Raw genomic sequence first — 13,786 nt, 5'->3', positions numbered from 1 at the left:
CTGGACACAATCCTGTGCCCTGTGCTCTGGGGTGGCCCTGGCTGACCAGGTGAGCCACTGTGCTCCCTGAAATCCTTTGATTCTGTAAAAATCTTGCAGCACTGTACTGTATTTCATCACGCTATGACAGTTTTAGAGCTAACAAAAGATTTTTTCTTTACCAATCTTAAGAGGTAAAAAAGGGATTTCCATTTTGCTTTTCCTGGCACTGTTTATCAGCATTTTCCCATATCATGAGCCATTAGCAAAGCTACCATGGGACTTCAGGGGGAACTGCATCTTGTACGGGACATTTATAAGCTGCAGCTGTGACTCACTGACACCATCAAAAGATATAACCCAGATAGAAGATCAAAAAATGTAGCCTAGATCAACTTCACTTCTCTCTTTTGATTGCTCTTGCCCTTTCTGTGACTTGTGAGTGCATTCCTGACTGCCACCAGTGCTCTCTGATCCCTGCAGACACTTTGCTGGGGACAAGCAGAGCCTGTCTCAGCCCCTTTCCCTTCCCTCTGCCTTTTGCCTCCTGCAAAGAAGAGATCAGGGCAATGGAGGGCAATTAAAAATCCTGGAGCTGGTTTGTACCACCCAAGGGCCTGGCACGGCTCTGTCACCATTCTGAGGGCACTAAAAAGCCCTAGTGATACCAAAGAGCCTCACCTGAGACCTCTGCCCCCAGGCCTGAGCTCAGCAGTTTGTTTAAACTCAGCCTAGGTGTAAAGAGGTTACTGTGAATGAAACATGAGAATTCCTCATTCAGGAGCAATTTGGGGCAGCTCTCTTATCCCACTGAGCTATGACTTTCAGTTAAATTTTAAGTATTGAAGAAAACGTTGTATTGCCCCAAAACATCAGAAAGTGGGATCCTGCCCCAAAGCCCAGGCAACATCACAGAAGATATTAAAATGAAATAGTGGCAGCAAAGTGTCCTGGATAATTATGCTGATGTACCCCCATGCCTTTAAAGCTTGGGGGAGACGTTTAGGGAACTGCTGGGTTGCTGTATTGATAATATTTGTGACACTCAGATCTATGCGCTTGCCACTTGAGATAGCTCATTTTAGTTCACTCTCCAGAATCCTCTCTAAACTCGTCATATGCTGCACGTTCAGCTGCTGACATCCCAGGCAGAGCAGCATACCAGTGAAGCCAGGAGTGGGGAGCAGTTTGCAGCAGGGCATTCACAGGTGCAGTGGATTTAGGGCATGCAAAGAAAGGCTGCTGCTTCTCCAGCCTGCATCCACAGGTGACTTTGGCACTTTGCAGAGCAGCAGTGAGGGCTTGGGGTTCTGCTCGAGAGTTATGGAGTGGTAGCTCCTTTCCAAATCCATTTTGTGTTGCTTTTTCTTGCTTCCTGCTTTGCTGGAATTGCAGGTGTTATTACAGGAACAGCACTTAGAGCAGGCAGGGCCAGTGTCCCACCAGGAATCTGCCAGCAAAGTGACCACACACCAGCTACTCTTTCTTAAAGGAAGGAAAATGAACTCACAAATCTGTCTAATTAACCTTAGCGTGATTCAGATAAAAATATGTTCTAGAACACTGGTTTAATACATTTTTTTAAATCTAGGACTCAACCTGTTACGTAATATTTCCCAGGGTCCGGTGTATTTTGTTAACATCAGTAGAACTCCCCTGTGCTAAATACTGGTGTGTTTGCTGTGTGTCTTTGGTCTCAGTCTGATGTAACTGAGTGGGAATGATTGCCTTCCTCTTGATGTACTTTGGAATGAAGCAAAGGGATCACTCTCCCCTTTTTTATTCTAAAGAGATACCATATCTGTACAATTTTTGCAAGTTCTGTCTTCTGAACGTACACAGAAGAAATTCCTCCAGGAAAAGGACTTGATGAATAGTTCCTGTAAGGCTTAGTGGAAATTAAAAATAATGCTAAATACAGGGATCAGAGCCCCATCACTCACTTTATTTTTTTTTAATATATTTTGCTTGAACACTGTTTTCCTTGCACCAGCTAATGATAATAAATGGGCTGCCAGTAGCAGTCCCACCACCTGTTGAGTTTTATTTCTCAAACCCTCCCACCACCAGCAGGAACAGATCCACACAGCTACAGCAAGCAGCTGAGGGATGGAAGAAAGAGAAGCAAGGCTGGCTGTGTGCAGCCCTGCTGTGAGTGAAACCAGAACTGAGGAGTGCAGGAGACCAGGGAGCTCTGTCCCTCATCTAACCACCGAGCCAGACTATTCAGGCAAGAACTGACCTTGAGAAGTGACTTAGTTGAACATTTCCAAGCAGAGCAGGTATATGGGACAACACTCATCTGTTTGATGGCTGCTTTTCATGCCAAACATCAGCAGTGCCCTGCAAGCCTCCAAAAAAGCAGAGAATCCACTTCACCAAAGCATCAGCAGGCTCCTGGAGCTGTGCTTTACGTGTTACCCAGGAATAATGGTCTCTGCTCTCAGAATGAAAAATGCCCATCTGGGGCATTTAGCTATTAAAAGGAGGAATTGCTATGACCTGAAGCCAGCTACTACACTTTGGTTTACTTTTAAATGGAAGGTGCATTTTGTCCACAGGAGTTCCCGGTCATTGATTTTCTAGGACAGATGATTAAGGGCCAAAAAATATAAATATGTACAAATCACTTTCCTGTATCAATACGTAAAAAGTCCAGTCTCTAAGACTGGGCCCACATAGCTTACAGAAGAAAAATGCAAAAGTAGTAAGTGGAACAAGCTGAATCATTGATGTATATCACTGTGGTACCACTACAGCAAAAAAAAAATGTTAGATGTTAAAGTCCTAAATATTGCCTTTAATGAGTTCACCTTGAAAAATACAGTATTTTCTGTTTCCCTCCAAATGATAAAAAGCCTGATTTTGTACAGTTATATAAATGCATAATTCCAAAGCTGTATGCTGTTATATTTCCAAGCAATCAAGATTTTTTCTTTTAGGGAAATCATTAAAAAATCCAATTTCTTTTGCTATTTTTCAAATCACACATTAAGAACTGCAGCTTTATTATTGCTGCCTGTCACTGCTACGATATGAGATTGTTTTAAGGCCAGAACATACTGGAATATGGGAGTTACTGTAGGTGTTGGGAGGCTCCACATCATGGTGAGTCTCTGGATGTGATCACAGTGCGGTCATTTTTTGTAAGTCCAAGTCTCCATCCAAAACCTGCTCCCATTTCCCTATCAAGACAATGAATGAAAAGAAACAAATAATCTTCTTTTAGAGTAGGTTTGGATGGGATATTGGGAAGGGATTGTTTCCTGGGAGGATGGGAAGGATCTGGCACAGGGTGCCCAGAGCAGCTGTGGATCCCCTGGATCCCTGGCAGTGTCCAAGGCCAGGTTGGACATTGGGGCTGGAACACCTGGGACAGTGGGAGGTGTCCCTGCCATGGCACAGGGCAGGATAATCTTTAGGGTCCAGAACTGGATAATTATTAGGGTCCCTTCTTTTTGGTTCTTTGACTTGAACCTTTTCACTTTCTGGCCACATCCAGTTCTCATCAGAGCTGGGAAAAGTTATTTGGTATTGAGATCTTTGTTAAGGTCTACAGGATTTTGAAGGGAAGAGAGAGGTTATCATACAGCATTTAATTCAGAGCCCAATAAAGAATTCAAGTGTAAAAACTCACCTGAGGAAGCACAGACAGTGGTTAAACTGAAGCAGAACTTTTGTGCAGTGAATAGACAGTGCAGGGATTAAACTCAGAGGATCATTACCATAGCTCAGCACTGTAACCTGCACTTACTGAGGAAAAGCAGAATGAAACTGCAACTCCTTTTTTTGAACCTGGTTGTTTCTTCTGGGATTTCTTCCATTGCATGGATGAGATTCAGGGCCCAATAAACAATCCTGACATTAAGGATTTGTGCTTCAGATGGAGTTTTCTTCAAAGTCCTACACCTGACACTGACTTTCAAAACAAGAGTGAATTCTGTCCTGATTGATACTGGCCTCTGTAAATGTTTGACCACTGGGGCAGGAGGATATGCATGGCCTCTGTATGGAAAAAGCTGAAAGTTCCCATTACAGAAGAACACTGGTTTGGCTCTTCTCTTGACACTTCCCTTTCCCCAGGTTAGAAACTATCACACAGCTTTTCCATTTGGGAAAGATGGTCTAGCCTTAAACTGTGTCCTCCTGAGGTTCCTGGGGAGACCTGGTCAGAGCTGGACAACTGATACTGCATGGTTCCAAGCTGCCTATTAACTGTGAAAAACATCTGTTCTTTGATAGGCTTTAAACAGAGACCTCATTAAAGTTCTGAAAGAGAATGATGCTCACAGAGGCTTTGTTTCCTTTAAAAAAAAGCTCTTTTATAGCCTGGGCTTTTGTAATTCCTGGTTTTTGATCCCTTCTTGTTTGCCTACATCCTTTAAGACACTGATTAAAATGGCCTGAAAGTTATTTTGAAAACTATAAGATAATATTTCATACTTCTGAGTGAAAAAAACATTTAGCACTGCTAAATGAGGGGGGAAAAAACAGAATCAAGTTTCTTCCAATGTACACATTGACTGTTTTGTGCTGTACCTTCTTGTATTGGCAGCTTGCAATGCAAATAATTCTCTGTTCACTATCTGGATGAAAGTTAGAATTAATTTATACCAAATATAGCACTAATCATAGAAACAGTGAAGCCCTGAATAAATAACAAAGAGTAAAATTTCAACAAATTCTTTCTGGAATGGAAACCTCTTTTTTTTTTTATGTAGCTGGTTTTTATTGCATTCTTCTATCATGGGTTATACAACTACCTTCTAACTTTTGTCCTGCTACTAGGCTAAGAGGAACAGGAAAGGGAAAACCCCCAGACTGGCAAAAGAAAAATACTTATGAGAAGCCCTGGAAGCAGGTGAAGCATCAGCTCACTGTGACAGAGCCCAGGAATGGTCAGCTGGAGCAAGACTGAAAAGCTCTGCTCATTGCAGCCTTCTGCACCATTGGCTTTTCATGGTTGAGAATGACCCAGAATTAGGGGCAGCATGTGTAAAAGTGGTTTGTCTTCTAGACTCCAGCTTTTTCTGTTGCCATGGCAACATTTCCACTTTTCCCCTCTTACTGGGAGGCTGTGAATATTACTTTAGGATTTTATGGAGTGATGCTCCCTTTACAGCACCAGCAACTCTGAACTACCTGGTTGGGTGAGATAGAGAAATGGGATCATCAATTTTCACTTTTCTGTGACAGCAATTTCTTTGAAGTCAAACAGCTCCTAAAAGCTGATGTTATCTTTTCTGAGCATCCTCAGAGTTTTAGAGGCCACTACTATGATCAAAAATATTTTCTTCAATTCATTTTATCTTCTGCTGAGCTAGTGTTGGCCTCCTCTTCTGGGTTAGAAATTCCAGAGTAGAAGTTGCTTGGTATTTATGGCACAGATGAACTTAAATTATTAAAGCTTATTTCACTATCTAACTTTGAAAAAGCACTTCTATATTCTTGTGTCACTTTTCTTCCAAAATAATCAGAAATGAGTGTTTTGAGCTCCACAGAAATAATTTGACACACCCTGTCAAACTCTGCTAACTGTGTCAGGTTTTTAGAAGCCATTCGGTGCTATCACAACAGTTTCAAATTCACTTTACTGACCTTCTGCACAAGAAAGAAAGTCAGAATTTTCTTTCAGCTGCTCAAGACTTCAAGGTTTTAATTACTTCTGCAGTACCTGTCACTAAACTCAGCAAGCAGTGGCCCCATTAGGATCAAGCCTTTTGGGTCTGCAGAAACATGCAAGTAGGAAATCTTTTTGATACTAAGGGAACTAAAAGTCATACTTAAATGTTTTTAAACACAGGTGTTTCAAGGGATCATTTTTAGCCCATTAAATTAATGGCAATCCACCCAAAGGGATTGATGGACATCAGGACAGGCTGTTGTCTCCCAGGCACTTTCTGACACAGTAAACAAAAACGAATGTGCTGTGATTAAAATCACATTGTTGACTATGTATGACTTGGCAGAGATAATTTTTGCCTTCAAGTTGAAGTATGGTTCTGTTCTGGAAAGTCAGTCTGAGAGTGGCACAGGGAAATGGCACATTTATTTGTCACTTTAGTCTTCCCAGGTGAGTTTGCTCAGTTCATAAGCAGAAAGAAAGCATTTCTTCTTCCTTTTTGCTTGCCCTGTAAATGATATTTTGAAAGGGAATTTCAGCTATGTCCTTCACTACTTATGATTCATCATCACTGAGCATGATAAAGCCCAGAGAGATCAGAGCTGAGATAAAAAATGCAAATGAAAGATACCTCTTGTAACCCTGAATTAAAGATACATCAGTGATTTGGAATATAGATTTCTCCATTGACTCAAATTACTTTTCCATCTGGTGTTTGGAAGCTAATTCTGAAAATGTTTATACATCTACTTAATCCTCATGTTGAAAAAAACCACTGTCAGCAGGTAGAAGCCCCATCTCATCTGATTATGCCAAGTTTTTCATTTTCCACTGACTGGAAGCTTTAGCTGTAGAACTGATGTTGGGGGGCAACAAGAAAAAAAAAAAATTATTTTTGTTCTGGCATTTTCTGTGTCTCCAGCCCAGGTCCTGAAGCTGCTGTGTGCACAAGAACCCTCACAGACTGTCTTGAGCTCCAGCCTCAGTGATTATGGTAAAATCTGACAAAAAGGTCACAAAGCATGACCAGGAGCAAGGACACGTCACCAAAATGCATTTGCGTTGTGTCCTGCAGGTCTTTAATCAATAGAAATGAAAAAGTCAGCAGTGCCTGGCCCAGGAGCTGTGCAGGGTTAGGGATTCACACAGAACCTCTGCTGTCTTGCTGTGCCTGGGACAGGGACCAGAGCAGTGGCAATGGTGGAACTAAAGCTGTTGATGGATAATTTGAACCAGAGTGGGTACCAGAATGCAGGGAATTTGTGGGTGTTCTGGATGTGCTGAATGCCTGGGCTGTATCAGGCAGCACTGCTGCTCTCCCTGGCTCTTCCATCACTCTGCCCTTCCTGCAGATACAGAACAAAACTGGGGAGGCAGTGATGAGTGAAAAATGGATTAATTACTGTGAAATAAGTTGTGCTTAAATACACTGTTGCATTTCTTTGGATCAAAGACAATTCTTCAGAGCATACATCTAAGGTTTAGGCTAAATTGAAGGTTGTTAATCCTTCATTTATATGAGCTCTATGACCCATAAAGGGTTACAGTGTAGAGAAAGACATAACAAACATTAAAATTGTTTTAATTATCCATCACACATGTGAGCCCTCTAGAGCTCAGTGTTTTGTTGACAGCTGCCATTGACATTCCCCCAAGCGAAACTGTCCCCATGTCCCCACAAGAGTTCTTAGGATCACTGCAGGGCTGCTGGAATTACAACAGTAAAAGAATTCATTTAGAAAATTTAAAGACCCCCTCATTCACTAACCCGTCACAGTGGCACAGTACCTTGGAGTTTAAAACTGGCTCTCTGAATGAGAAAAGGTAAATACAAGGAGGAGAAAGAACCTGAGGGCAGTTTAGCAGCTCCTGCCCACAAATAAATACTGAATTACTGAGTGGTGGTGCAGGAGCAAGGCAGCAGACTGAGGAGGGATTATCTCCCTTATTGATCTGCCTCCATCATGCTCCCTTAGGAGTAGTTTTAGCTTTTATACTGCATAGTAAATAATTCTGATTAAGGTCTTTTGTCAAATCATTTGTCATAATAAATGATTAATTTTATATAAACATATCTGATTTTCCATCTTTAAATCCATGGGACAATGTTACTTAAACTCTAAAAAACTTCATCTGAAGCTCCCACTCCACCTTGTGACAGGAGGTTTGCGCATCCATAATGAGAGGAATAGATAATTGTCCACTGTGGGTGTTAAAACTCCCTTTTCCACTCCCATCCACACTATTCCTTCAGGTTCATCTTCAGGAACTCCCCTGAGTTGGTCCTTGCTGCCCAGCTGCTGTTTGCTGGAGCACAGCAGTGTTTGGTTTTCTGTGGGGCAAGACTTGAGCTGGAGCAGCTGTAACATCCCCAAGAGCCGCAGCCCTGCTGTGTGTGCCCAAATTAACAAACAGCACTTGGGGCACTTTGCAGAAGAGGGACTGAATTATGCTCTGTGTAAATACCTGGGCACACAAAGGCAAAAAGCCCGGTGAAGGCAGTCCCTAAAAAGACAAGTTAGAATGTGACAGCATCTGTAGCACCTGCCTGGGAGCACAGTCCTGGCAAATCTGACCAGATTGGAAATCGATCTCTGTAATTGATGACAAACACATCCTAACTCAAATCAGCTGCTGTTTGCCTTCGGGCAGCAGCACACCCTCCAATTAACACTGATTAACTGAGCTTGGCACACCCACAGGCCCCAGAGCTGCGTGTGCATCACTTTGCTGCTCAGATGGGGAGAGGAAATCGGGAGTCAAGAGAGCTGCTCTGCAAAGGTTGGAGTGTCCCATCCCTTCCCACCCATCCTCAGAGTTTTCCTTGTCTGCTGGAAGTGTCAGATCCATTCCCACCCAACCTCAGAGCTTCCTCTGCTGGAAGTGTCCATCCATTCCCACCCAACCTCAGAGCTTCCCTTTTCTGGAAGTGTCAGATCCATTCCCACCCAACCTCAGAGCTTCCCTCTGCTGGAAGTGTCAGATCCATTCCCACCCAACCTCAGAGCTTCCCTTTTCTGGAAGTGTCAGATCCATTCCCACCCAACCCCAGAGCTTCCCTTTTCTGGAAGTGTCAGATCCATTCCCACCCAACCTCAGAGCTTCCCTCTGCTGGAAGTGTCAGATCCATTCCCACCCAACCTCAGAGCTTCCCTTTTCTGGAAGTGTCAGATCCATTCCACCCAGCCTTAGAGCTTCCCTTTTCTGGAAGTGTCAGATCCATTCCCACCCAACCTCAGAGCTTCCCTCTGCTGGAAGTGTCAGATCCATTCCCACCCAGCCTTAGAGCTTCCCTTTTCTGGAAGTGTCAGATCCATTCCCACCCAACCTCAGAGCTTCCCTTTTCTGGAAGTGTCAGATCCATTCCCACCCAGCCTTAGAGCTTCCCTTTTCTGGAAGTGTCAGATCCATTCCCACCCAACCTCAGAGCTTCCCTTTTCTGGAAGTGTCAGATCCATTCCCACCCAACCTCAGAGCTTCCTCTTCTGGAAGTGTCAGATCCATTCCCACCCAACCTCAGAGCTTCCTCTGCTGGAAGTGTCCATCCATTCCCACCCAACCTCAGAGCTTCCCTTTTCTGGAAGTGTCAGGTCCATTCCCACCCAACCTCAGAGCTTCCTCTGCTGGAAGTGTCCATCCATTCCCACCCAACCTCAGAGCTTCCTCTGCTGGAAGTGTCCATCCATTCCCACCCAACCTCAGAGCTTCCCTTTTCTGGAAGTGTCAGATCCATTCCCACCCAACCTCAGAGCTTCCCTTTTCTGGAAGTGTCAGATCCATTCCACCCAGCCTTAGAGCTTCCCTTTTCTGGAAGTGTCAGATCCATTCCACCCAGCCTTAGAGCTTCCCTTTTCTGGAAGTGTCAGATCCATTCCACCCAGCCTTAGAGCTTCCCTTTTCTGGAAGTGTCAGATCCATTCCACCCAGCCTTAGAGCTTCCCTTTTCTGGAAGTGTCAGATCCATTCCACCCAACCTCAGAGCTTCCCTTTTCTGGAAGTGTCAGATCCATTCCACCCAGCCTTAGAGCTTCCCTGCAGTGCTGGAAGTGCTGCTGTGCCTCAGGGTCCTGCAAAGCAAGGGGGGAGAAGGAAGGAGCTGGAAATGAAGAAGAAACAAACACCTGGTTTATGAGAAATTCCCGAGTCTGGTTACAAAAACCTGTATGTCTATTTTGAGACTGATTACAGCACAAGTCTTCCTGTTGGATGTGGACGTGTTATAGTGATGGCTCTGGGGAAAGCACCTTGCTTTGGACATAACTCAGATTTGTCTTCAAGTTCTGTCCCAACCAGATTTTATTTGTGCAGTGAAATGCTGCACTCCCTTTTGCAGAGAGCAGGTGTACTTATTTAAAACTTCCATTTTCCTTCTCTGAGACAGGAAAGCAAAGCAAGCCCTTGGAATGGCAGCAGAGTGCTTGGGGAAGAGCTGGAGATATCTGCGAGGCATCATCTGTTCACTGGCAATGGAAATAGGAAAAAGTGCATGAGGAAAAACAACTCTTCAGCCATATTTCCTAATCTGGAGGGACAAGTGGGTGTGGGAAGTAATGACAGCCTGTAATAGCCTTGGCTGGCCATCTGGTAGGGGCTTTATTTGCTCTGTAAAAGAGAGTGAATTTAATACTCAGTTTAGAAAAAAAACAAACTGTGCTGTCTGAAAATTCAGTCAGCAAAACAGAATTCCAGGACGAGAGAGAATTTCTCTTAGCCCAGAAACTTTATTGGTGTGGAGGTTCTGTAAATACATACATATATGTATATATATATATATATTTTTTTTTTTTTACATGGACGCACATATATATGTATATGTATTCTTCAGAAAATTATCAGAGATCTCTAGAGAATGTCTGGTTAGGTTGTTGGGCTTGAGTGGGTTAAAGAACTACTCACAGAAAAATAGGAAAAGTTTTACACACTGAATAAATTGAAAGACATCAACAGGAGTTTAAACAGTCTTCAGTCAACAGCTTTAAAATAACACTTGAAGAGCTGTGAAATCAAACATTCAGCGTTTCAGAGATGGTGAAGTAACAAAATTGGCATTTCTAACGCAGTCAAAGTTGGTTCATCTGCAACTTTGGATGTGTTTTTCTTGAAGGCTGAGCTGCAGGAGGTTCCTTCCTTCAGCAATACTTATTTGTTGAGGTCTCCACTAACCTGCAGCTGTGTCATTTCAGCTCAAAGGTGGAATTAACTTCTTTAGGGAATCTTCCTGGAGCTGCTTTTGCACGCAAATGAAATATCCAGCATGTTATGATCCTGTGGTTTGCTGTGTAAGGGAACAACCCAAGGCTTGCCAGCTCTCTCATCACATTTCTTGATGCAATCCTTGAGCCGGGACTGAAAAACAGATCTTGGTGTGTCAGAGTGAGGATAGATCAGTGAGACAGTTAATTTATAATTGTAGAATGATTTGGGTTGGAAAGGACCTTAAAGATCATCACATTCCAAGCCCCTGCTGTGGACACCTCCCACTTGACACAGGTCAATCTTATCCTCAAAGCCTGGGCAAAACTTCTGGCAGCAGCCACATCTACAAAGGTGAAACACTGAGGGAAAACAAACACACACACAAAAAAAAAAAAAAAAAACCCAAAAAAACCCCACCACCCAAACCAACAAACCCCTCCAAAAAATCCCATCCCAAAGATTAAGGCAGTGCTCAGGTTTCATAGCAATTCAGTATTTATTCAGTATTTACTGTCCTGATTACAAAGCTGACCTCGACTGTAGGGAATGTATTATTTGAAAGAAAAAATCCTCAGATGAAGAGCAGACATAGCACAATTCCCACGTGCACTGCAAATCATCTTAGCATGGTGACTGAACTACAATATTAACTTGAGCTCAATGAGAATCCTGGGTGTTCACTTGATGTCAGCTTGAGGTGCTGACTGCCTCCAGAAATATGGAACACTCAGGGATACAGAGACAGGATTCATTCAGCCTGCAGGAAGCACCCACATTCCTTAACTCGGAACTCTCGTAGCTCAGTGTAAACACTTTGCCAAATTATTTTCTCATTGTATTTGGGGTTTTAAACCCGTTTTTATCAGTAACTGCTAGAAACCCGAGCAGCTTTTTAGTTGTTATTGTACTGCCTAAATAGTTTTCTTTATCCAAATGGAAGAGGACCGGAAAAAAACATTTGTTTGATCTCCTTTGAATAAAAGCCAGCAGGTGACCGCTCCAAATGCAGAAAAATTACTTACAAATTTGGTTTTTAAATCAAAGCAGTTCTCAGTGTGTTCAGACCACAAGGAACATCCGAGTTGCTTAATAGCTGGTACAATTTACAAAACATTTTTAATCATTCAAAACATAAATGCTAATGTCTGTTCTTATTTTTTGTTCTGGTAACATGGGTATTATGCCAGAATCCATCTTTCTGCTCATTAATGCTCCAAGAGAGTAAATAAAAACGTGCATCAAGCAACAAATGTGCTTTCTGAGTTTTGATGTTTATGACACAGAACCTCATAAACTCAGCTTTAAAGTGTTTTGTCAGTGTTAGACACTACAAAGATTTGGCTTTTATACTTTATTTCACAGCCTATCATTTGCCCATTAGAGGCTTGTTTTTAGTGAGTTCCCACTACATTTGGTTTCTTTTAAAAACATTTTCTTATATACTCTTCTGAAATGTCTTTATGTCTGCATGCTGGGAGCATCCCTATCCCAGCTCTCTCTGATGATGTTCTCTTTGTTTAATTCGGGTGCTTTTGATATTTGGTGCACTAATTGGCTTTTCACAGTCTGGCTTTTCAGCTCTGCATGATAGATCTCAGTGCATTAAATCCATTCTTACCTTTGTTTCCTCTCCCATTCTCCAACTTTCCCCCCCTGCCTTTTATTAGCTCTCTGCCATTGTCCTTCCTGTCAGCATTGTGTAATCACATAGATCAAAATTGCTTTAAATTAACTTTTTGCCCAACTCTTTCCTTAATCTGGGAAATCTTATTTATGGCAGATTGACTGAAGCTATGGAATAAAATCTGGAGTCTGGACAGGGGGTGTGGAGTCAACCAATAAATATATATATTTTAAAACTGTTTGTGCCAAATAAAACCAGCTTTCCTGCATGACATTTGCTTGCAAAGGGAGAATTCCTTTGCTTCTGTTTTGTTCTTCACATCAAATGTTTCATTTCAAATAAAAGCTTTAACCCCCCCCCCACCTCCAAAACTACTAAAACACACCCTAAAATGTTTAGTCCCTCACCCAAAAAGAGATAAATTCCCCAAACTAGATCATATTTACATTAACCTTTTATCAGCATTAAGGTTGATATCTGCTAAGGAAAAATGTCATATATAATTTCAGGGAAGCAAAATGAAACCATGGAAAACTGAAATAAATCCTTCCACCCATCCCCAAGGGAGTGTCAGTGGAGTGTCACCCATTCCCTCAGGGGTGTCAAAATCAAACAACTTCAATGTTTTTCCTCACTTTTAAAAATTATTCCAACTTATGATGGTGGCTGACAGCAAAGCAGGGACTTGTTGGGGATTGTGGATGGGGCAGGAAAGAAGGAAAGGAAATCCTCTTGTTCATAGCTCAGTGTTCCTTACTTGGGAATTTAGATAGTTCTGATTTCAGCAATGAAATGTCACATGCCATGGCAAAATAACCTATATGCTCATAAAATGAGACACTGGTGGAAATGAAATGTTCAAAATCCTATGGCTGAACTGGAATATATTTAATCTCTCAATGTGAATGCTTATTTCTTTCCAATGCCTTACTCTATTTTTTTTCAGCATGCTAAAATTATTTCCAATACAAGCATCAGGGCCTGGATTTTACAGGGGGAGAAGACTTGGCAGCCTGTATCTGTTTCCTTATAAAACATAGTGCGTACAGTGAATTAATTAGGAAATAGAATAGAGAAATACAAAGCTTTGCTCTTTATTAGGCTTACTAGACAGACTAATTAATAGTGCTAGATACCATATCAGGTTTGGTGACTAAGTGACCAATTCCAGCTGGTTGGGAAAAAAGCAACTGAAGCTGAAATCACCAAATGGGGTGAGAAGCCTGCTGCATTGAAATGGAAAAAGTGGAGAGTGTTGGGTCATGGCACTGAATTTATTGTGTGAATATTCATATCACAGCTCTGGGAAGGTTCCTGATGCTCTGGGCAGAGGAAGAGCCAAATGCAGGCTCTGGACATGGCAC

This window comes from Cinclus cinclus, chromosome 7 (assembly GCF_963662255.1).
Source record: "Cinclus cinclus chromosome 7, bCinCin1.1, whole genome shotgun sequence".
Lineage (NCBI taxonomy): Eukaryota > Metazoa > Chordata > Aves > Passeriformes > Cinclidae > Cinclus > Cinclus cinclus.
The sequence above is the reverse complement of the archived record's forward strand: the minus strand, read 5'-3'. Positions refer to the sequence as shown.